The 24013-nt window shown below is 37.8% G+C and overlaps 1 pseudogene; it reads right to left on the bottom strand.

Moving 5' to 3' along the window:
• LOC141643560 (putative F-box protein PP2-B12) overlaps window positions 1-17612 on the bottom strand; it is a 53785-nt pseudogene extending 36173 nt beyond the window's left edge.
• Between the last annotated feature and the right edge of the window lie 6401 nt (window positions 17613-24013).

The raw sequence follows: 24013 nt of genomic DNA, 5'->3' as shown, positions 1-24013 counted from the left end.
CGCACCGGGAATGTTCCAAAGGTGCATGATGAGCATCTTCTTGGACCATGTGGAGGACTTTTTTGAAGTGTTTATGGACGATTTCACCGTTCATGTTCAATCTTTGAAGATTGTTTGAGTCATCTTACTTGGATTCTCCAAAGATGTATTGATACCAACTTTGTACTCAACCATGAAAAGTGTCATTTCATGGTTGAGGAAGGGATAGTGTTGGGACATGTGGTCTCATCTAAGGGGATTGAAGTCGATAAAGCCAAGGTCGATACCATTCGTACCTTGCCTTATCCTACTAATGTGCATGAAGTGAGATCTTTTTTAGGTCACGTCGGGTTCTACCGGCGCTTCATCAAAGATTTCTCCAAGATTGTCGCCCCTTTATGCAAGCTACTTCAAAAGGATTGTGAGTTCATCATGAGTGAAGAATGCAAGGAAGCTTCTGACAAGCTCAAGGAGAAGCTTATTTCGGCACCAATAATTCAACCTCCTAATTGGAGTGAAACCTTTGAGATAATGTCGGATGTGAGTAACTATGCCCTTGGCGCGATACTTGGCCAAAGGGTAGGGAGGATACCCCATGTCATTCAATATGCATCGACGATGATGAACGAGGCTCAAAGAAACTATACCACTAGCGAGAAAGAGTTTCTTGCGGTATTGTTTAACTTGGAAAAGTTTTGACCTTATATTCTTGGAGCCAAGGTCATCATCTTCACGGATCACGCTGCATTAAGGCATTTAGTGAACAAGAAGGAATCCAAACCCCGTTTGATGTGATTGGTACTACTTTTGAGTGAATTTGATGTTGAGCTCAAGGATAAGAAAGGTTCAACTAACACGGTGGCGGACCACCTAATTCGGATTGTGCAAGAAGAATCTCAAGATGCCTTGAAATCACCAATACAAGCAATTTTCCCGGATGACACACTTCTAGCATTGTCCACTATTGAGCCATGGTATGCCCATATTGTAAATTTCTTGGTCTTGCAAGAGTTTCCTAAGGGTTTTTCTCGCTCCCAACGAGAGAAGATCAAGAGCGATCCTAAGTATTATATATGGTATGACCTATTTCTTTGGAAGTTTTGTGCCGACCAAGTTATTAGAAGGTGTGTCCCGGATACCGAAATTATTCCAAATCTTAAATTTTGCCATCAATATGCTTGTGGTGGGCATTTCGAGGCCAAGAAGATGACTAGGAAAGTTTTGGAGAGCGGTTTTGTTTGGCCCACACTATTTCGGGATGCCTATGCTATGGTGAAGACTTGTGATAGATACCAAAGAGTTGGCAACATTTCAAGAAGAGGAGAGATGCCACAAATCCCGATGATCTATTGTGAAATATTCGATGTGTGGGACATTGACTTCATGGGATCATTCCCCGCATCTTGTGGTTACACTTACATCCTTTTGGCGGTCGACTACGCTTATAAATGGGTTGAAGCAAAAGCCACTAGGACCGATAATGCAAAAGTGGTTGGTGAATTCATCAAAACCAACATCTTCTCTCGATTTGGTTTTCCTAAAGCTTTGATAAGTGACCGTGGAACTCATTTTTGCAACAAGGCCATTGGAGCGTTGCTAAAAAAGTATGGAGTCATTCATAAGGTATCTACGGCATATCACTCTCAAACCAACGGTCAAGCCGAGGTTTCTAATAGGGAGATCAAAGCCATCCTAGAGAAGACGGTAAATCCCGATAGAAAATATTGGAGTTTGAGATTGGACGATGCTGTGTGGGCATATCGAATGGCCTACAAAACACCAATCAGTATGTCCCCTTACCGCCTAAGTTTTGGGAAACCATGTTACTTACCCGTGGAACTTGAACATCGGGCTTATTGGGTGATCAAGTAATTCAATTTACAATTGGATGAAGCGGGTTTACATCGGAAACTCCAACTCCATGAATTGGAGGATATCCGAAATGATTCTTATGAGAGTGCATTGATTTATAAAGCAAAGACAAGAGCATGACATGACAATATGATCTCAAGAAGAGTGTTTCAAGTTGGAGAGAAAGTCTTACTCTTTCAAAATCGTCTTCGACTTTTCTCGGGAAAATTGCGTTCTAGATGGATGGGACCTTATGAGGTGGTGGTGAGAATTTTCCCTCATGGGGCAATAAAAATTAAGTGTCCAAAGGCCGGGAAAGTCTTGAAGGTGAATGGACAAAGACGTAAGCATTATCATGAAGGTATTGAAGTGAGTGAAGTGGAAACACTACACCTTGTTGATCCTTTTTATGAAGATTAAGCGAGAAGTGTAACCTTGTCGAGCCATCGATGTTAAATAAACGGCAAACATTTGTAAATATTACCTTCTTTTGCATATTTAATTTTCTAGCATTTAGTGTAATTCATGGTTAATTATCGCATTTCTTTGCATAATTAATTGTGTAAATTACATTGCATTTTTAATTGTTTGCATATTTAATTTAATTCGCGTGTATTTAATTATCGTTAATGTCATATTAAAATAGGTTAATGTGTGAGTTAGTGTGTAGATTACCAACTCAAGGTGATGAAGTGAAGAAAAGGAGCATGAAAAGTGAGAAAATTTGGTTAAGTATGGGAAAAATTGAAGAACAAAAAAACCGAATTCAGCAGCAAATTCGCACGGTGCTAATTTCCAGACCAATTTTTCGCACCGTGCGAAAAATATGGGTTATGTTATTCATACTCCCATTTGTTCAACACTTCCCCTTGTTCTTCCCCAAATTCTCATCTTCAATCTCTTTCTTCATACACCAAACCCTAACCCACTCAAATTCCTCCTTGAAATCCACTTCAACTCAACAATTTCAAGCACAAAACATCAAGGATTAATCAACAAGCTTGGTCCAACATCAATTTGGGCGAAAAATTCCAGAAATTAGGTGCATAAGTCAAATCGAAAATTGACCTAGGGGTTCGATTTTGTCCAAGATTGTGAAGATTTTTGGTATTCAATTGGGTAAGGAGCTTAGTGGGGCATTATTTCGACTCTATCATCATCCAACAACAACCACCAGAATCAAAGGGAGGTATAACACCTTATTCTTATTCTTGTCAATTTAAGACTGAAAATTTTCGAAATTTACTAAATAATTTTCGAAATTTGTTATCAAATTGTTGTTGTTGTTAGTTCTTAACTAATTTCTAAACCTTTGGGGTGAATTTACAATAGCAAATAACTAGTTAGCACTCTACTCAAAGTAGTGCATACTAGGTGTTTGTTGAAATTCCCCAACCAAAAATCTCATCAAAAGCTTGTGTGTTGTCTGAAAAATTTGAGCACAATGGTAAAGACCAAAGCATCCAAGGCTTCCTCCTCAAAGGGAACCAGGGGAGCCTCGAGTTTCGAAGACCGAGAATACTTGGAAAAGGAGGGGTTGCGTGGGGAGCAACTCCAAACATGGAAGAAGTTTGAGTCACGGTCATCCGTAGCGGTGACCAAGTTTCTCCATCGGGACACCATTGAGGAGTTGGGAATGCTCCCCCTGACTATACAACTTCTTGGAAATGTTGGGTTAGAGACCTCAATTAGGGAACCCGAGAGCACATGGAAAGGTGTCACCCTTGAGTTTCTTTCGTATTTAGAGATGGTGACCTTGGGAAGGAGAAGCTCCCGGGGAATCAAATTAAGGCTTACAAAGTTACCCATACCTTGTCCTATGATGAAGTGAGAGAAGCCCTCCACATAACCAAAATGCCCAAACCCCTACCACTTGACAAGAAAAAAATGAATGACTTTTGCCATAGCATCACGGGGGACCTTAGACACGAGAATTCCAAAAATACAACCCTCCCTCACCCCATTCTTCCGATTTTAAGCCGACACATTAAAACCAATTACCTAGTCCAAACCGAGCCAAAAAAATGCGGTACTTACAATGCAAGTTCTTATTATCTATGACTCCGGAAGGGAGGGTGGTACCGGATTGGGCGGAATTATTTATGAAGGGATGTCTAGACTTGCAAAAAGACAACAAAGGCACAATTTTCTTTGGAGGGATGATTGAGAAAATCGTTTCCAAAAAGGGAGTACCAATCTTGAATGGTGCTTGGGAACTTGATGGCGCAACCCTTTATAATGCTAAGTATTTAACATAGGCGGGGACGCTTGAGGTTTTGAGTATAAATCCCCTCCATGTGATTTGGTATATGGGTGGCCAAAAGCCACAAAGATACATGTACTTGTCCCATCACCCTACCTCCCCTTTGGGTTGAGGAAGTGCCCAAGACTTCTATATGCCTCCCGATGATGACTTTGTGGATTTGTGGGTTGATAGAGACCATGTAGTTGAACCGGAGGATGAAGGGGAGGGAGGTGGTGAGCAACAACAATTTGGAGGGGGCTTAACTTATGGTGACTTGCGATATGGAGACGCTCCTTTTGATGAACCCATATCCAATGTTGCACATGAGCAACCTCATTTCTCACTAAAACCCATGAAACAAGAATGCCAACAACAACCTTTCTTGCCAAACCAATTCAACTACCAGGAATTCCAAACTTGGCAATCGGGTGTCACTAACCGGTTGACCAACCTTGAGACAAACGTTTCCCGATTCCAACTTGCGGAAAATGCTAGATGGGGAGTCAATGAGCTCCGCTACCACCATTATCAAGAGGACATGGAGGAGATGTGTTATGTCCAAAGAGCAACCTTTGATATGGTGGTGGCAATGAATGATCAAAATATGATAAATTTTCCAAAACAATATCAAGGATATGGAGAGAGGGAGATGAATGAAACCAATATTGAGATGACAAGATATAGGAGACAAAGAGAAGCAAAAAGAAGAGGAGGAACTCCGGGAAATGAGGGTGCCTCAAGTTCACACTCTTGAGTCGGGAGATGGGTGTTCACCTTACACTTTGGGGACAAAGTAAAAAACAAAGTGTGGGGTGGACATGGGTTGGTAATTTGTAATATATTGTATATATTTCATTCCATGTAATTGATGTGACCATAATTGGCGCATATTTAGCCCCGAATTACCATTGTTTCCATGCTTTTTAGTGCCTATTTGGGTCATTTCTTATCTTTAGTTCTTTGTTTTGCATATTCTTTGAGATTTTGATCCCTTGGTAGGAAAGGAGTAAGAATCTTGCATTTTCATGGCAAAACGAGGCTAAATTGATCGTATTCAATGACCAAGCATCAAGGAGAGACAAGACTAGAAGGCCTTTGTACATAGCATAGTAGAAGAGCAATGTTGAGAAAAGGATCCTTGAGTCCCCAAGGAAATCCCCAAGGAATTCATGAAGAAAAGGGAAGAAAAGAAGAAGAAAAGATGCTGCCAGACAATCCGAACGGATTGTACACAATCCGTCCGTCCGCCAAGCCCAATCCGAGCGTCCCTCAAAGGAATCCGCTCGGATTCCCCTCGCCAATCCGAGCGTCTTGCCCAAGAATCCGCTCGGATTCTCCAGCTCCCATCCGCACGTCCCGACTCCCATCCGCACGGATTGCGATGACAAAGACGTTTTCATTCTTCAAGCCACGATAAGAGAAGCCCTTCTCTCGGAGAATACCGGAGTCTCCTTGCTCAACTTAAAAAGTGTAATTACTAGTTTAGCCCTTAGTTAACCCTAATGCATCCTCCCTAATTTTCACTATAAATACCCCATTAGTCTAATTAAAGGAGGATGTTCTTCTTATCAATAATTAGAGTAGTTAATATCAATCAAATCTCTCTTCAATATTGTAATCAAATATTAATCAAGTTTTAATCCAAGTTTTAGTTCTTTAATCTCTCTCTTGTTCTTCATTTATTTTGGGTAATTAGAAGATTATTGGGTTTATTGGGAGATTGACAACCTTCCATCAATCATCAAGTTCTTCTATTGTTCTTTGCATTATTATTTTGGAATCATTAGTAGGTATAATCTCTTAATCCCTTTTTAATTATTGTTAATTGCTTTCATTTATTCATCATGTTTCATATTGTTAGTATGATTGACAACCTTGCTAGCATGATCAACATGACAATGAGTGAGTAGTCTCTTAGCTAGGGTTTAATGGGTGATTAGGGAAACCAACATGGGGAATGATTCATGCTTAAATTAATATGCTTTCATAATCTTATTTGCTTGCTTGTTTTGATCTTAATACATGCACATGTTATATTTGATGAAATGCTAAGCCTATGAATCCTTGCATTTACTATCATCTTCTATCTTTTCAATGAGACTTGTAAGACATAACCCAACTCGAGTCTTGTTAGACCATGCATGTGTTGAGTAGGAAAGATTAAGTCGACTTGTAGGTGTTGTACAATCTAATCGATTCGGCTCCGGGACCCAAACTTTCCTAGGATTGTAAGATATAACCCAACTCAATCCATCACAACAATAATTGCTTGCTTATAATTTGAGAACATGTTTGTATGATCATATCCCATGATTCCCCTATGAACCCATGACACCCTAGTGCCTTTAATCAATTGTTTACACCCCTTATTTTATTCATCTTGCTAGTTTATTTTCATTGTTATTTTAGTTTAGTAACCTTCTACATCAACCCAATTTGTGACACCCATAGACACTACTAGTTACAATAGAATTCTCATTTCAATACCCGTCCCTTGGGATCCGACCTTTACTTGCCTCTTTACTAATTGTAGAGTTGTTTGTGAAGTATAAATTGTGTTTTGTATCGACCATTGACCAACGACCACATATGTTTAATTGTGAACACCAAATGGCTCCGATCAGTAATACATTTCATTTGAAAAAAAAAATGAAAAAATGAAAAGAAAAAAAAAACCCAGCTAGGATGAAAACCCGAAAGGGCATCCTAGGAAAAAGTGGGATAGTGGCCGAGGTCGAAGTGAAAACCCGAAAGGGCGCTCCGGACAAAATGAAAAAATGAATGCGGGCCACGAGAGATAGAGTTAGGAAAAATGCTAAGCTGAAAACCCGCAAGAGCGGACGGTTTAGGCAAAATGAGAGAATTAGGAAAAGAAAGAAAGAAATGAAAATGATGAAATTATCAATTCTTGTCACATATCGTACTACTTCCTACATGGTATTGGTGACTTAAGTGGAATAGACCCAAGATTGGTGGAAGGGTAGGCTATGGTGTATCAAGGCTAGATGGGGGATTTGGAGGCCTATTTTGTAACTAGTGCTTGGTACACTTGGTGTATGTTTGAATGAGTGGGATTGGTGGTTGTTTGAGGAATCGTTAGCATTGTGTTGAGTTAGTTTTGGAGGTTTTTGAGGTTGTCACATTGTTAAGTTTTGAGGTGTTGTAAAGATAGGTAATCTTGAGTTTCACATGAATGGAGTGATAAGGGGGATAAATAAGGAGAATAGTGAAGTGTTGTGATAAGTTGATGAAGAATGAATCGGTGGAATTAGGAACATCTTAGATGAGGGAAGGCGTAAGGAGTGCGCGTGAGGGAAGACAGACTTTATTTGGAGGTATTTGGGTCACTTACTTGCTATGATGGTGCCTTAATAGAAAGTGACCATGTGCTTTGATGGGGGTGATATAAGAAGGGAGTGCATGAGAGAAGGGAGGAGAATTGATTGAGCATACCCATGCTTCCTTTTAGCCTAGCGGTGATGAGCTTTACTATAGTTTGCTTGGGACGAGCAAAGGGCTAAGTGTGGGGTGTTTGAGAGCTCCTATTTCTACCTACATATCGATGCGTTTGGAGCTCAAATAGTGGCATTTGGAGGCGGTTTTTGGACATTTTAATGTTCTTTAACCAATCCCAAGTGTTACTACATTTAACAAGGAACTTCAAGGCGGATTTGAAGGTACTTAAGGGTCAGAGAAGCACCAAAGGAAGGCAAGGAACAAGCATCAAAGAGACATTGAAGAACCCTTTCAAGAAGCAATCAAAGGAAGAATTGAAGGCGGAAGTCCAGCAGAGAACTCGCACCGTGCAAGTTTCTTACCTAGAAAATCGCATCGTGCGATTTTACTGGGTTTCCGCAATTTTGTTACGAGCTTGCTTCTATCTTAAGTCTCATTAATTCTTCTTATCTTAGGACTATATATAGATGGATGCCATTATATTTTCATAATCTTTGGCTTTATTGTGGAATCAATTTGTAATTTAAAGAATTATCATTTTTTAATTGGGTTTTAGATCTAGCATGGAGAACTAATCTCATTTTCTTAATCCAACTCAAAGGTGTAATCTTTGGTTATAAGACACCCTAATCTTTCCTTAATTTTCGTTATTGCTATTAATCTCTTGTGTTTTATTTGTTGAATTTTTGAATCCTTGTTTGATTATACTCCCTCCGAGTCAGACAGATGGTAACACTTACCTAAAATGGATGAACCACACCAATGGTAACATACCATATTTGGCATGAAAAATAACTAAATTACCCTTACATCCACTACCGATTTATAACTTTACCACCCACTCACCAACTATTTATTTAATCCACCTCAACCCATGTCGCCCCAATCAATTTTTCCTACTTTACCCCTCACTTTTCCACCTTTTCTTAAATAACCACTTTTTGCTTATGTTTACATCTGCCTGGATCGGAGGGGGTAGTAATTAAGTGTGATTTCCTTGTTACATAACTAAATCAAGTTCCTTAATTTATTGTTGTTGGGTTTATTAAGTGTGATTTTCTTGTAATTTCATCTTGCAACAACTTGTTATTAGACTAATGAATGTGATTTCTTCTTGGTTTAATTAACAATTGAGACATAAATTTGTGATTACTCATTAATTGTGTTTTCAATGTGAGTAATTGCGCCTATTAGATTCATATTGCTTCATCTTCATGTTAACTACTCTATGTGTGTGATTTCCACTAGGGCAACTATTAAGTTGGGTCAATTGCTAATTGTGAATTCCTTGTTGTTGGCTTCTATTAGGGAATTTGAAGATTTTATCTCACTAATAGGGCAATAATATTAGTTAAAAGATTGATTGTGTCAAGGATCAACTAAAGTGTCTCACTTTATTGAGTTGGGTTAAGTCTTTCTCAATATTTGATAATTTTCCATCTTAAAATCGATTTGCTTGCTACTTGCTACTCACTCTTGTTTGAATTTTGTTTTGCTTTGTTATATTTGAAACACCCTCCCCCCAGCCCTCTCTCCTTTATTGACATACTTGTTTGTTAATTAGTTACAATTGTTCTAATTGTATAGTTGGAAACCGAATACAAAACCCCCCTTCTCTTGGGTATGATCCCCTTCTTACTACTTTACTTGTTTTATAATTAGTGTTAATTAGTATTAAGTGTGATTTATAAATTGTTAATTTGACCGTATTTTATAGCGACGTTTTAGGCGTGTCAGACATCATATAGGGTATATAATTCACACCAATTTTAATCTCTTTATCCATTATCTAAAATAGAAAAGGTTTTCCTCATACGTATCACCTAAAACAGGTATACTTGTGAAAATGTTTTCCAATTACATGGACACCCGTTTTGAATGTGAATTTGTGTTTTCAAACAATTTTTTTATTTTTAAAAAAATGTGAAGACACTCGAAATAACTTACCTAATCTAAGCTAATTTGGCTCATAAGAGCATCTCGAATGGTAACTAGCTTACTTTGCCACATTATTTTTTTGAGCTACAACAACTTCATGCTACAATTTATTTTAATGGTGAATCCAATTTACTACTAGCTTGATGAGATTCACCTAACACACTATTTATTTATTCAATTCTTAATTTCTAAATATAAAATTAAAACTTTATAAATAAGACCACTATTTTCCTATTAGCTACGTTCTTCTTGTGGGCCCATTTAAACAAGTAGTTAGAGCTACTAGCTCAAAATTATTTGAGCAAAACTAATCTACATGGACAATTTCAATGGTTGAGCTATTAGCTTGCAATTTCTTAAATTGAAAACAAGTCCTTTTGCGCAACTATTAGAAATGCTCTATACACATTACTAATGGACTATTACCCCTTTTCGATCCCATTAATCCGCTCATCCATGATCATGAACTACATTGTCTACATGTTAGAGGGAGCAACAAAAAGTGGTTATTCACAAGCACGGATCTACTAAGGAACAAAGGGTAGCTGTTGTTATTCTAACGTTTAGAGAATAACTCCCTTTCTTTTGGTTATTTGTTTATCTTTGATTTTTATCACAAAGACTAAGGAGAGGGAAGATGACTATTTAGGGGTGACATTGTTGGATGATAAATGGACAATAGTGTATGTGGATGATCAAATTGCCCTTGAAAAATATTCTCAATATAAAAAGGTAAACAAATAATTAAGACACTCGTTAATATAATAAGGATGGCGATAGGGCGCAACCGGGTGGTACCGAATCTCGGCACCACCATAATTAAATAAAAAGAAAATTAGAAAAATAAATATTAATTTTCGTTTTTGAGGCAAAATTTTAATTCGGTACCACCATAATTAAATAAAAAGAAAAAAAGAAAAAAAATATTAATTTTCGTTTTTGCGCCAAAATTTTAAGGGTAGGTACGTAATTTTATATGTATTCAGATTTATTCAATTAAATTATTACTCTTAACTAAACTAAATTTTATCAAAACAATTTATTCAATATTAACCTAATTTATACTAAATTATCTTCATCGGTAATTATGCTTCTTCATCATTGTATTGTGTTCTTCATATGTCTCCTAAAGAGACAAGTCGAAGTAGAATGGACACAAGCTTGACCTTGACAAATTAATTTAGGCAAATTTTTGCCAGTGTGCTTCCTTGTTTACTATCTCATCAATCACTAAGCTACCATCTTTCGTTCTTCACAAAACAACCATGACTTTATCACATCACTATAGCCTCGGTTGAAACGACCACGATTATCACCACCGAGCATGGCCTTGTCACCCGCACAAGTGAAACCATGTTACTTTGTATAGAAACGTAGCTATGTCTATTGTCACAATTAAAACCCATGGTGTAATATCATTTTCATCAAGCTAGATGTTCCTCGATAAACATTTTGTTTGTTGTAACTTCTAATCTTTTCCTTCAAAAGTGGCAAAATATTAGGAAGAATCCAAGTGATTTTTTTACTATTTACCAATTACTCCGTAATTATGAAATGCCAAATTCCTAAATACCCTTTTTTATTATTAGTTTGAAATTTAAATTTTAGGAGAAGGAAATGAAAATACCTATATAACTTACGATAATACCCTCGGTGGCACCCAATTTGAGTATCATCCGGTGGCGCCATCTAATTTTCCATATAATAATAGGTAAACAAAAACAAATGGCCGGTACAAAGTAAATACTAATTAAAAAGTTGTTCACTTGCTACCTCATGCATTAATTACATGGTAAATTATACCATGCACCCAGGAATATGGTGGATGGTACTCTCTGCTAATACATTTTTCTTATAATAAATAAATTATAGAATTAATAAATTATAAGATTATAAAAAAATACTATATTTCTCTACAAATAGAGATTATATTTGATATATTTTATTGTTTATTTTGATTTCCTCATATATTCACATCACGTAATTGACATATTCATATCATATCACATAATTATTTGTATTCCTTTAAGTTTTTTGTATTATGCGGTTTTGATATGAAATAAAACGTTCAAGATCGTCATTGTTCAATATATTTGAACAAATAGAGTCATATTCGCTAAACTATAATACCATATTCACTAAACTGAAAGTGAATATAATAGAGGCATGTGATGAATATCACATTACATAATACATATTCATCAAAATACATTGTCATATTCACTAAACTAAAAGTCAATATAATAGTTTTATATTGTAAATATCGTATTATAAAGTACATATTCATTATACAACATTGTCATATTCACTAAAATTAAAGTGAATATGATAGTGTCATATCGTGAATGCAACACTACAAAACACTTAAACTGAATATGATAGTGATAACTGCTTCTTAAAAGTGGAAATTTTTTTTTGTTTTAAAAAATAAATAAATAAAGAGGAAATTGAGGATGAGTGGGGAGTAGGGAGCTAGGTAGCACGGACACTCCTCCTAATTAGCCGTCCCGTGTCCGACACCGTGTCGGACACTCGGACACCCGACACTCGTCGGACACACGCCTAAACATGTTATAATTTACACGAGGAATAAACTCTCAAAAAGGATTGATTAAAAGATTTGTTTGGGTGAAAAATTAGAATTAGTTATAGTTAAGGTCGAATTTTACCTTCAGTTACCTAAATTTAGTATCAAATACACTAAATTTAGAATCAAATACATTACAATAATAAAATCATACGTTATTTATAACCATAAAATATTTTTTTTATTAAATTTAAATAGCGTGTCCCGTGTCCTAAATTTCATGGGATGCCGTATCACGTGTCCGTGTCGTGTCCGTGTCCGTGTCCGTGTCTGTTTTGGTGCTACCTAGGTAGGGAGTGGGAGGGAGTATAGAGTATCCTACACACATATGTAGGATATAAGAATTGACATGATTACCATTACTTTCCAATGAATAAAGTACTCGTATAACAAAAACATTTTCAAGTAATGTCAGCCATAAATGAACCCAAATTCTCATATTTCAAAATTTCCTTTAATCATCTAAAGCAAGTGTAATGGAAATTCTTATTTTTAAGGCCCCGTTTGGTTGCTCATCCAATTCATGTGAATTCTAGAATCCCTTTCCCATGGATTTTTAGAAGTTGTTTGGTTACCCCATTTTTTGTAAAATGGGTAAGTTTAAAACTCGTAGGAGTTTTCAACTCCGACATGAAGGGAGAATTTAATTACCTACCCTTCTCATGGGCATTGGAAATTCTTACTCCAACATGGCAACCAAACGGATTATTGTAATTCACGTGAATTTTAGTAGGAATTAAACTCCCATGCATTGCAAATTAACACATCAATTTAATTCTTTTATCAACCAAACGAGGCCTAAGTTTGTTAATAAGAATTTAAAAAAATAAAGTTCTTCCCATTGTGGATGGTATTGGGTTTGTCAAAATAAAAACTTGGTTCTTATTAAACGAGGTCTTAGATAATATTCTAATCGCTTTTGAAATGTTCCACCACATGAAGAATGCCAGACAACATGAAGGCTATATAGCTATTAAACTTGATATGGCGAAAGCCTATGATAGGGTGGAATGGACTTTTCTTAGACGAGTCTTGGATACTATGGGGTTTGATGCGGGTTGGACGGCTAGGGTCATGGACTGTGTTTCATCGGTCTCCTTTTCGGTTCTCATTAATGGCTCACCTTCTGAAGAATTTCGTCCGTCACGGGGCTTAAGACAAGGCGACCCTTTATCCCCGTACTTATTCATTCTGTGTGCGGAGGCCTTGTCTAATATGATGAGGAAAGCGGTGGAAGCTAAGGCATTGAGCGGTATTCGGGTGTCCCAAGCTGCGCCAGAGATATCACATCTTTTATTTGCCGACGACTCAATATTCTTTGTCAAAGCTACGCTGCAAGAGGCAAATGTGGTGCGTGGGATTTTACAAAAATACGAGGAGGCTTCGGGTCAACTTGTCAATTTGGAGAAAACGACGGTGTCTTTTAGCAGGGGAGTACCGGTTACAAGGAGAAGCGACGTGGTGGGCAGTTTGGGCATGGTGGAAGTAGCTGAGCAAGCACGCTGTTTGGGACTCCCTACTGTGGTGGGGAGGTCGAAGAAGGCTATCACGGACATCATTCGGGATAAAATAAGCAAAAGACTTCAAGGATGGCGCGGGAAAATCTTGTCTAGAGCGGGTAAGGAGGTTCTTTTAAAGGCAGTGGCCAATTCACTCCCTACCTATGTTATGAGTGTGTTTAAACTTCCCGACAACTTTTGCGATGAGCTACGCTCTATTTTGTCTCGGTTTTGGTGGAGTCACGAGGAAGGAAAGCGGGGGATGGCTTGGGTAGCGTGGCGTAAGTTATGTCTGCCAAAATGTAAGGGAGGGCTGGGGTTTAGAGATTTTCGTCTGTTTAACCAAGCCTTGCTCGGGAAACAAGCATGGAGGCTCACGGTCCATGGGGAGGGGTTATGGGCAAAAGTCATTAAGGGCAAATACTTCCCAAACTATGAATTTGCGGATGCTCAGCTGGGCCACAACTCAAGTTATACGTGGCGAGATATTTTCGAGTCTAAAGCAGTGATGAGGTGCGGGTTGAGGCGAAGGATTAATGACGGTGCTAGCACGCGGATCTGGAAAGAAGCTTGGATACCTGGTACGCAGACGGGGAGAGTTATCTCGCCATGTGTGAGTGGTGATGATAATATGTTGGTGGCTGAGCTGATTAGCGAGAACGGGGACTGGTGTAGGGACAAGCTGAATGAGTTGTTTCTTCCTTTCGAGGCCCAGAGAATTGCGAATATTAGGCTGAGTGATAATAGGATGGCGGATACTTGGTATTAGGAAGCGGATCGATATGGAGAATATACGGTTAAATCGGCCTATAAACTCCTAGCTGGGGAAAATTTTGACATGGGAGATACTTCGGATTGGGAGCGTGAGAAATGGCTCTGGAATAGGCTCTGGAAGGTCCCGGTTTGGCCCCGAGTAAAGCTCTTCTTTCGCAATCGTGCGGCAAAATGAAGCCTTAGCAACCGGAGCGAACTTAGCAAGTCGACTGGGAGGTGAGTCTTCTCTTTGTCCTTTGTGTCAATCTTGTCCTGAGTCGAGTCGTCATTTATTTATTGATTGTTGGGTTGCTAATCGGGTTTGGGAAGAATTGGGTTTGGACGGGGATGCGGATAACGAGGATGGAAGGAGCATTCGTGACTGGGTAAAGGCTAGGTGGAAGGACATGGGGACTGCGGAGTGTGGGTGGCTGATGGTGGGGTGCTGGGCGTTGTGGGAACATCGAAACAAAAATATTTTCGAATCAGTGACACCTGACCCGTGGAAAGTCATTCGAAGGGTACGGGATGTTATGGAAGAAACTGAAAATGCGGGGTGGGGGAAGCAGCGCCGTGGGCCTGGAGTGGAGAGAAGTATGGGAGAAGCGGTGAGGGAGAAGTGGATAGCACCCCAGGCGGGCTTTGTGAAGGTTAACGTCGATGCCGGAGCTAAGGAGGGGTTAGGAGCTAGTGTGGGAGCGGTCTGTCGGGATGAGGAAGGGAAAGTCCTTTGGGGCCTGTCGGAGTGGAAGGAACAAGTTTGGGAACCAAGAATAGCTGAAGCAGTGGCGGTTTACGATGGCCTGGTGGAAGCTAAGCAGAGGGGTCATCTCCAAGTGGTGGTGGAGAGCGATTGCCAGGATGTGGTGGAAGCGTTGAAGACGAAACAGCAAGGCCGGAGTTTTTTCCATAAAGTTCTTGACGATATTTTATTTCTTTGTAATTCGTTTAGGTCCATTGTTTGGTCTTTTACTCGTAGAAACAATAATGGTGTGGCACATGCTCTAGCGCACATCGAACCTAGATTAGTTGGTAAACGTATTTGGTCAAACTCTTTGCCTCCGGCCGCGGTTGAGGCTGTACGTTTTGATGCTTTATCTATATAGCTAATACCTTCGGGTGTTCTTCTCAAAAAAAAAAAAAAAAAGAACCAAATTCTTTGTTACTTTCCAAAAAATAAAATCTACATAGTATAAAAGATGTGTTTTTTCTAAACTTTCTATTGGTTGATGAGTTTAAGGAAATGAAAAAGCAAATGGACCCACCATCATTTCTACTCCTAATTAATTACTCGCTCTCCTTCTTTCTCTAATTAATTATTTTTTCTCTCTCTCTCTCTCTCTCTCTCTCTCTCTCTCTCTCTCTCTCTCTCTCTCTCTCTCTCTCTCTCTCTCTCTCTTATTCCATTCTATATATATGAATGATTAATTTGATGATTTAATGAATTTATTTTGTACGGGTTTTGAAATTTTAAGGCCCTAAAAAATGGAAAAAAAAATTATAAACCAAGAAAATTATTGAAAGACAAAAATCGAAAAATAATACACATCCTATATTTGTACAATATAATCAACAAAAAAAGTAATATTTCATGCAAATATTTAGCTTTTAATATAATCGACAAAAATTAACATCTCATGCAAATATTTAGCTTTTAATTTACTTTAATTTTTAAAAAAATTGGAGATTTTAGTGATCATATATTCACTAGATCTAGAAGTTTAAGATCTAAAATACATGAAAACAAGTTAAATACTAATGTAAACGAGTACTTCTATAAGTTTAATTTTAAAAAGTATTTCATTCTATCGAACATAGTGAACTATAATCGTTTTGTTTTCAATATTTGTGCATTTACTTATGATAAAAAGTACTTCGTAGTTATTATGATAGATTAAACGACACGGTTACTTTAAAAAATATACTATACCCGTGCAATCTTGTTGCACGGGCTTAAAACTAGTAGGTTGATGGAGATAAGATAATTAATAGCGAGTCCTAGTTAAGAACTAAACAAAAAAATCTTTCATTCTGGTGTAAAGTTTTTAAACTTAGTAATTTGTAAAAAATGACTTGGGCATAGAAAGAATTTTATGTGTCAATATCTTGACTTTTTCACTACTTATCTTAGGTGATAAATATTACGTGAGACAGTGTCATTTTATAAATAAGACAAGTAAACGAATTTTTTTTTTTTTTGCAAAAACGAACAGTCTCACTGAATAAGATTAGACCTGTACTTGGGCCGGGTTGACCGGGGGCAGGCCAGGCTCTCATGGTCAGACCCAGGCCAGGCCAGGGGGAGGGGCGAGCTTGGCCAGGTCGGGCCGAGCTGGGATATGCTTGACCCGGGCCAAGGGGAGGGGCGAGCCGGGCTGACGGGCCTAACCAAATTTCTTTTTTTTTTTGTTTGCTAAAATGGCGGCCCAAGGGCAGGTCGGGCTGGAAATTTAAGACCCATGCCATGCCCGGGCCAAGGGAGGGTCGGGTCGGGTCAGCCCATGCTAATGACCATCTCTAGATAAGACCATCTTGAAAATTTTAAAATTATGTTTTTATGTTAAGCTCCATTATCTGACTCATTGATTTCATAGTTATATCTCACAACAAAATTAACTTCGTGGTTATATATGCTCCCTTGCATTGGCAGTTGTGAGAAATTTATAGCTTCGTCATTAATCATGATGGACTCCTATATTATTCCATTTGCAAGTCTTAAGCATTTACAAAAATCTAATATTAGATAGAAATTGTAATTTAGAAAATTTAGATGATCACAAACTCTTAAAAAGCAGTTATAAATAATCCGTTTTCTACGAATTTTTATATAGGACGGCTCTACACAAGATATTAAAATTTTGCTAGTAATACAAGTTTTTGCAGTCACTGTATAAAATTTTTGCTATCCAAGGTTTGTAATTCTGGCTCCGCCCCTGATTATTCATATCAAATATAGAATGGTCTTAACTCTCAAGTCAGATTATTCGAGTTGAGTCTACCAAAATAGAAAAATGATTGGGGGATTGAGCACGTACCTTAGTGATATTCTCCAACAATATAGGATGGTGAGAAAGGTGAAGGAAGAGGTCCTTTTTGGAATCAAACTGATAATCACGAATCAAAGAAGATGACCGGGAGATGATATCAACGCAATTAGATGGCACAAATTTATCCCAGGCGATGTCGGATTTCGAGACCGATAAGAACTGCTTTGACACTGCCGACGATCGGATGACGTCGCTTGGGGATGTCTGAGACAATACTGTGCAAGGCAATCTTCAGGCAGCTCACATATGTTCATCATTGGTCAATGTCTTATTGATGTTATTATGGAATTTTTGGATGAAAACAAAAACAATGTGCAAACCTGACTTTTTAGTTTATTTCGTTACCTAACATGACAAATTAAGTCAATTTCGACAGTTGCCTAAAAAAAAAAAACTTGAGTCAATTTCGGGGGTCATTAGAGCACCGACTTTTAGATTAATTAATGGAAATAATCTATACTAAGTATGTAAGAACAATAGCAATAGAAGAACTTTATATAAAGTTCTCCTTTTGCCATGTCACATTTCCTTAATAATTCTAATGTTTAAGAACTTTTATTCACAATAGATGTCATTTTTATAAAGTTCTTAAATGAAAAATAGTAAATATGTAATTGGTATTCACAATTTTCAAAGTCATGTTTATTGGTCCTCAAATTCTCAAGTATAAACAACCAAGTTCTTATTTTAGAACTTAATTCTTAAAATTAAGAACAACCTTGTAGTTGCAATAGAAGAACTTTTTAGTTTGGGTTCTTATTGAAGACCCCAAGAATAAGAACCACTATTGCTATTGCTCTAAGTATGCCATTCTTATATTACTTCACACGACCATTAAATTAGAATCTAGTTTACGTCATAAATGAATTGAGATATGGGAAATGTATCAATATGTTTATTCAGTCAAATGTGCTTTGTACAATAATAATATTTGCTTATTTATACATGTAACACCCCTTCTTACCAGTCAAGGTAATGGGAGGATGTTACCATCTCGGTTTTCCGAGGTGGTAAATCGGAGTTGCAATTAAGAAACAACTTAAATAAATAACAAGTTTAGTGATTTACAAAAGAATGAATAAATGAATAACAATGTGAACTAGACATTATACAACTTGTGTACCATCTAACTTATATATCTATGCTACTCGACTCCAAGTCCGATGCTCGTCCCGTTTCCCGCGTGACATCAAACCATCATGTACTTAACCTGCTCCCTATATGATCGAAATTATCATATGGATCAACACAGGCCACTCCGAAAATAGGTGACAATTCACACAGACACACAACACGTCAGTTTCAATAATTAGACATACGACATAACATGATAGGTAAATATGAAACATGCCGATGGTATGAATGAAACACAATTATACAATCACCACGCCGATACCGGGACACGCACAGACGTACCCACAACCACCGGTGCCAGGGACACGCTCACGATACCACACCTCACAAATAGGTACCGAGACACGCCCAGACGTACCGGTTTTGGAAGCCAACTAGATCCCTTGTCAGACGTCGTGCCTCAGCCACACGAATCCTTCCGTACTCAAGTTATTAATGTGTACATCCCTCTTGGAGTGGGAAGCTCCAATAGGCGACTCAAGCGTAAGACGGTCTTCCAACTGTCTTACGTTTCCTCAACAACAACCATGTCCTCGGCATATACAACAACAACAACCACAACGATATAATATGCAACACAACACATCAAAGTAAGAATAATTATGAAATACACACTTCAACATGCCATGGACCTCTATTACTCAATTAGTCCGACTCCTAGAGTCCTCATAAACTAATATAATGTTATAATGTATTTCCAACAACATAAGAGACTCACCAAAATCCTCAAATATTACCATGTGACGCAATACAACTCATATTATGCAAATGATGTAAAAGACACATAAATATACACATACATTATTGAAACCGAGTAAGATAAACCTACCTCTTAGCATACTCAATAAGCAATCCAATACAAGCAAGATCTGTCTCATAAAATCGTCTCATCCTATAATACCACATAGTAACTATCACAATACACCCTATACTATTATACAACACAAATCCTCTCATTATCCCCTTAATTACTCACAATGCTAACAATAATTACTCATTAATACTAACCATGAAAATCCCCAAATCTAGGGTTACTACCAATAATAAAAAAAAAAAGGGTAAAAGAGTAAATAAACACTTAAAAGTGTAAAGAAATGAGAAAAGATGAAGCTTTGACACCACATCTTCAAGCTAAGGTAGGATTCCAAAAGGATAGGTTGTTGGGGTGATTTGAGAGGATTTGAAGGTAGAAAGGGAGTTTAGAGATGTTTAGGGTTGAGAAATGAAAGGGAAAATCTGAAAAAGGGGTTTATATACCAAGGTCCATCATCACGAAGCCCACAAGCGTAAAACTAGGTCTGAGACAAGATACTCGATCAAGTGCTCGATTCACTTGATCAAGTGTGGGTCCAATCGGTCGAGTGAACCAGTCACCCAGTTGAGTGACGCACTCCAGGAGTTGGTACAAAGTCCATTTGATATACTCACTCGAGTCAGTCCTCACTCGGTCGAGTACTCGGCCGAGTGTACGACTAGAAACACGGGGTATTGCAGTCTCCCCTCTTAAAACGAACTTTGTACCCGAAGTTCACCTCACTCTCTCTCCTTTTCAACTACCCCCTGAAGTCTCACCACTGATTTTCAAGTACTCTCTCGAGGTTCTGATATCGATCTATTTTTTCATGATTCTTCCTTCTTCTCTATGCATTTTGGTCCGTTTCTATACAGATTTGCATGTCTTTGCTTGAATAGTGTGTCCTTATTTCTCGTTCTATGGGTTTGCATCTCTTCTTGCAGGACTTGAGGCGGAGACGGGCTAAATGAAGCAAGAAGGGCGGAGTTGAGAGCTAGCATGGAGAAGAGAAGAAGAATTGCTGAGAAGAGTTTCCCAACCGGTAGGCCGACAACCGGTTCGCCGACTGGGATCCCTCCACACTTGCCCAAGGAAGAAATATGTCAGAAGACTCCCAGCCGACTGGGAACACTTAAGGAGGGAAGAAAGGCAAGAAAATGAAGAAGAGTTACAATGAGCGCCCAGCCAGGCAGCCACCGGCAGCCGACCGACCGCCCTTGCATACTTGATGACTCGAATTTACTTTACAACTTACAGACACTAGTACAAAAATGACATATGGCCATGGTTAAAATGTACATAAGGCTATGGTTGTACAACCGTAGCAAATCAGGAGGTAGCCTTAAGTGGAGAATAAAAGGCTACGGTTCATAACCGTAGCCATAAGTGAACTTAAGGCTACGATTATTAGCCACTAACCGTAGCCATAAGGTTATAAAAGGCTACGGTTCTCTTTAAACAATCGTAGCCATTTCTCAATTAAATTTTTAAAGAAAAAAATCCAATATTTTTTCGGTTTAATGTAATGCTTTTTATTAAAATATAATTAATTACAAAATCAATGTTTAACCTACAATTGTCATTACAAATCAACACCTATATTCAAAGCTAAACAAAATAAGCATATTCTACTCGGATAGCTGAGCTACAGATATTCCTCCATGATCCAAGTAAACCAGTCTTTCCTAACAAACAAATTCAAGTCATCTACACGAGCAGCTGGCTCCTTAGTTCTATCAATTGGAGTATGCTAAGAAGGAATATGCTCCATAAAAAGTTCAGAATCATATTGTGTCAGCAAGTCAGCACCAGTTATCTGCATTCACAAATTAAAAATGATCAACATGTATTCGATAAGAGATACCAGCAGTATAAAATAAATTTAAAGACCACATGCACGAAAAAAAAGATGGCACTAACTATGCAAATACCATACAAATATAAAAATGCTATGAGAAACTAAAAGAAACCTATAATTGCACATAAGACACAAGTAAAAATAGTGCAGTTGTCATACTGTGATATAAACAAGTTGGGCATCTGATGTTTGAACTCCTGACAGATCACTTGAACATCCAGGCTGCAAAATTTGAAGTCAACAATCACGGTGAAAGAGGCATATAATTCCACTACTTAAGTAGCAGAAATCCATGAGCAGCTATTATATGACAGAGCATCATGTCACATTATAGCTGTAGAAAGATAAACAGAACTTTGGTGCAATATGCAAAACATTTATCTCTCAAAATTTGTAGGACTTGCAATTATATTACAGACCCCGAATCAACTTTTAACTTGAAATTGTTATAACAAAGTAGATAAATGCACGATAACCCCTAATAAGCCAAAACAGCTCGTCTATTCCATCATAGTACCATAACAGTCCATTTTTGAATTATGGCATCAGTCATTCTGCTCGTTTGACTCTTGTGTACCTATTTTGCTCAGACTCCTTAATATTACCTCACGTACCCGTGTCTAACACCCGACACTCAAACATTTAATTTTTTACCCTAAACGGGATTTTTCATCATAAAACAACCAAATACGGCACTTGGACACAAACCCCATGTCACATACTTCTAGCCAAGTCCGAGCAACATAGTTCTATACTTGTATACTATCAATACAAAGTTAAACTCTCTTTAATCATCATATCAAACTCAATCTCAACCATATTTATATCATCATAACAAACTCAATCTCAACCCTATTTATATTCATAACTCTGTTGGAGCAGAAAAATCAAAGTAAATTATACCTTTGTTGTTGTTGAGAGCAAAGTAAAAAATACGACAACTTTTGCCGCATTTTGGATACCACTGCGTTTAATGGTAGTCAATACAAGGGCCTATAGCAAAGAAGGATGACAAGCAAAACAAATGGTATAAAATAAAAGCCCTTTTTTTTGCAATAACTTACATTACAATTGATATCATGGCCGCTTGATGTTGTATGCTGGCATAGATTTGCTTACTATTCTAATTTCCCTCTGCAAATGATCTGGCAGTAAACACAAGAGGTAAAAAAAGTATAATCATAATCCATCTGAATCAAGTAAACAATTACCTGCCACGGAAGATAAAGTAAAGGTCTGAACATATAACACACTGAATCAAGTAAACAATTGAATCAACAAAGTTTACCAGGCATTCTTGCTACTTAATTTAACCATACAGCTTCTAAAATCATAACTCCTAGGCTAAATAGCCGATTGTAAGCAGGAACTGGTTGCGAGCATGGCTGGTGACTATCAGATCTTGCACTATACTAAAAAAACGTCTAAGAAACATGTCCTAATTCCTAAGTAGCCTTAGAGACCAGGTCATAACTGGTCTGAAAGCGAAGGAGAAGACTGATAGTGGTGAAGGAGAAGAGTAACATTGAAAAATGTTCTCCCGAAGGAGGATAACTCTCTTGTTCTAATTGTGTAAATGCTGCATGAAAACTATCTGCCAATAAAAAGCATTACGAGATATAAGCAGAAGGGAGTTAAGTACTTTTAAAAAATAAGAGATGTTTAAGGGTTCGGTTACTAAACCACATTTGCAATGCTTCAAACAAGTGATATAACGTCAAGTCATACGAAATAATCACCAAATATCTCCTTTTTTCTATTAATTATTTCCATGGACTTTAAAACATGAGCTTTGTTGAGCAGATAACTATGCATTTAAATAAACTACTACAACAATAAGCTATCATTTCCAATTAGGAATAATATTAAGTCAAAAACCATTAAGTAGTTGACGATATCAACTTTAGGTGTTTATCAGTTCCCAGCTACCATCATCGTGCAAATCACAAGTCTTTATCAAAGACAATCATCATAAAGCAATTTTTATACATTCTAAACCAACCATATTCATCCTTCAACTTTTTATGTTCGAGTGTCAAGTAGAATGTCTCATCGTGAATAGGATGGACCACCCGTAGTTAAAAAACAAAAACAAAAAAGGACAAATAAATTATGAGATTCTTACAAGGCTAATAACCTTAAATTATGACGGTGAATTCCCATAGCATGCCCTACAACCAATTTCCCCTCAATCACAATATCAAAACAAACATAATAAGAGTACTCTCTAACATATTAGTACTACAATTACACCACTAAGATGCACAAGTAAGAAGAAAAAAACCCCCAATATCATATGAACCCTAATTCGAATCGATAGTAATCAATAGAACCCATCTTCAAGTTTTTTTTATCATAAATAAGACTACCAATCATACTATCAATAAAATCACCTTTGAACAACCATTTGATGAGAAAACCCCAGATATTAAATACCAATATGAATCAAAATCTGAAAAACAAAAAATCACATGTAAAGCGAACCTGTGGTGGCTACGCAGGTCGAGGATCGAATGGCAATCTTGAATCGAGCGGCGAGTGGTGTGCGCTAGTTGAGCATCGGTGGTTGAGAGGCCAGGTGAAGGAGATCGATGAAGCGGGAGTCTCAAGTTAGGAGAAACTGACGAAGGTTCAAGCTAGGTAGCACAGACACTTCTCTTAATCAGCCGTCCCGTGTCCGACACCGACATTCGTCGAGCACACGCCTAAACATGTCAGACATCTATATAGCCGTGTCTAACTTTCTACTTTTATATGGGCACGTGTCCGACGCGTGTCCATGGTATTTGGGCATGTGTCCTACGCGTGTCTATGGTATTTGGGCACGTGTCTTACGCGTGTCCTTGGTATTTGGACATCATTTGGGTTGAATA

The sequence above is a fragment of the Silene latifolia genome, chromosome 1 (assembly GCF_048544455.1).
Source record: "Silene latifolia isolate original U9 population chromosome 1, ASM4854445v1, whole genome shotgun sequence".
Taxonomy (NCBI): Eukaryota; Viridiplantae; Streptophyta; class Magnoliopsida; order Caryophyllales; family Caryophyllaceae; genus Silene; species Silene latifolia.
Note: the sequence above shows the minus strand (reverse complement) of the source record. Positions and strands in the feature narration are given on the sequence as shown.